Genomic DNA, 2,950 nt, shown 5'->3' with positions numbered 1-2,950 from the left:
TACTGTATTTAATTTTTTTATTTAATATTAAAATTTAGAGATATAATTTTATTTTATCCATGTTTAACTATAATTTTTATAAAATAATATATAATATTAAAATTGATATATAGTTACAAATTTTATATACATTTACAAATCTAACAATAAATTTATAACTTCAAGCATTAGACATTAGGACTTTTAATTGTTTTTATAAATCATACATGATAAAAGAATTATAAATACATTATCTAGTTATAATTTAAATTTTTTTTAAATCTAGTTAATTTTAAATTATTAAATTCATAATATTATTTTTATAAAATATAAAATATTAATATTTGTCCAATTTAGGAATGATCATGTATTATATTTAAGTATGAACATATTATATTTGTTAGATTTAGATAAACTCTTTATATGAGTGTATCAATTATTAAGTTGAGTTAGTTTGATATATTTTAATATAAAAGTTTATAAATAATACTAAAAAAAATTATTTTAAATAAAATTTCATACTAAATAAATATGTCAATAATAAATAGTAGTTTAATGAATAACTAATTAATTTATAAAAATAAGTTCATACAAAAATCTACATTAACTTAGTTAGTTGATTGAGGATAAAATTTATTTTTAACTTACTTTTATAAAATTATTTATATTTTATACTTCAAAAGTGAATTTATTTCCAAAAAAATAAAAATAAATAAATTACCTCCATAATATATAAGTTTTATTATATTACTATTTTATATTCATTTATTAGATATATAATTATCAATAATATAAAGAATTGTTTTTTTATCATAATTTTCTCTAATAATTAAATAAAAAAATAGTGTTTTAATTCAAATATTTAAAAGACTAATTCATCACCAATTAATTTATAAAATAAGAATTTAATTAATAATAAAAGTCTTATTTATAAGTTAATATTTATATATAACATATATCCTTTCAACTAGGAGATTTGTTACATTAATATCAATTATACAAATATTTTATTTTATTATTATTAAAAAATACATTATTTTAATTGTAAATAATTTATTCACTTAATATATATATACATATATATAATATTAATAATAATAATAATATTCATATATTTTAATTGAAAATAATATCTTTATTATTTTTGTAAACAATTATAGTACATAATTTTGTATACACTTACATTTTCAACTTATATTTCATTTAAATTATAAAATAATTAAAATTAAGAATTTAAAACCTATTAACATTCTAAAATCATGTATATTATAAGTTAAAATTTATTTTCAATTACTTTTATATATAACTTATTATTATATAATATATAAAATATATTTTATTTAGTTTTACTGTTATTATTATATTAATCATTTTTAATATATATTTTTTAAATAATTTAATATTTTAAATAGAAATTGTTTATTTATTTTATTATGATAATTTTATTAATTATTATTTTCTATATTTACTTATATTATAAAGAATATATTTTTTTATTTTATATATAAATTTTATTTTAAGTTTATTTATTACAATTATTAATAATAGTTCAATTAAATAAATATATTTTACCATTTATATTATAATTAAAATTTTAGATTTTAATTAAAATTAAATAATAACGATACAGTAATTTATAATAATAAATAATATTATTTATAATATAAATAAATATAGAATTATAATAATAATGAAAATTCAAATTTTATTGTGGTCCCAAAATTAAAATAAATATAATAGTTATATATTTTATCAAAAGTATATTAAATATAAAAAATATATATTGTATAAAACATGAAAAAAAATCTGTTAGATAAAATTAGACCGGTTAAATAAAACTTAACAAAAACAAACTTTCTATTCAGGAACGGTCAAGCAACTCAACCGGCCAAATCACTCAACCGGTTAAGAAACTCAACCGGTCAAGTAATCAAACCGACCAAAAACCTGACCGAATAAGAAAGACAAAGATCGATCAAATTAGAAGGCCAGAATCACTAGACAGTCGGTCAATCAGAAGCTATGCAAAAACCGGAAATCATCCGGTTAACGTAAACAATCGACCAGTATAAAAAGACACTTCGGGTATCTGTTGAGAATGATACCGAAGGAACAGACTTAGTACTACCATATTTATACAAGTCTGCAGGCTGCAGAAGACCGTCCTACAAGATCCTTCTACTTCAGAATAAATCAAAACAGCAATCTTTCAAGTACAGACAATTGTCCAACCGACAGTTTTCATATTGAGTAAAAGACAAACCTAGCCGGTTTGACCTAAACTGGAAGACTAGACCGCCAGGTCTGAAGACTAGACCGCCAGGTCTGAAGACTAGACCGCCAGGTCTGAAGACTAGACCGTCAGGTCTGAATCACTGAACCTCTACTCAAACAATCAGATTCAAGAATTACCCTGAAGGTATCCGTTGAAGAAATGTGACCGTATACACATTTCACCTATAAAAGAAGGAGCTGAAGAGGAATAAATGCGGGTTACAAGTTCTAAATTTTCTACAGCCTAAATGAAAAGATTGTGTTCTATCTCTAGAAAGCTTAAGCGCTTATTTGAAGTGTAATTCTACAATTTTGGTTAAAATTGTACGAGTGTTATCGAGTAGGAAATAAGTCTCGATCGGATTGTGTTTGTATTCCTTAGTGAATATCCTTCTCGCGGTTTCGAGAGGAAGGGGTGACATAGGAGTTTCATCTCCGAACATCCATAAAAACTTGTCTTGTTAGTTACTTTCCGTCTGCCTTACTTTATAACCGATCTATACTAACCTACTAATACCGCTCCAACCGTTTCAACATCACGTAAACCGAATTACTAAGCTCCAAAACCGACCCAGCAACCTCCAAACCTGTCCAATTCAAATCCAGTTCTGCCTATCTCGTGTGTGTGCTGCTTCAACCTAAAACAAACCACTTTCGCGCTTGAACTCTGTTCAAGGGTTTGTGACAGTTTGTGTAG

The sequence above is a fragment of the Impatiens glandulifera genome, unplaced genomic scaffold, assembly GCF_907164915.1.
Source record: "Impatiens glandulifera unplaced genomic scaffold, dImpGla2.1, whole genome shotgun sequence".
Lineage (NCBI taxonomy): Eukaryota > Viridiplantae > Streptophyta > Magnoliopsida > Ericales > Balsaminaceae > Impatiens > Impatiens glandulifera.
This window is presented reverse-complemented; position numbering follows the sequence as displayed.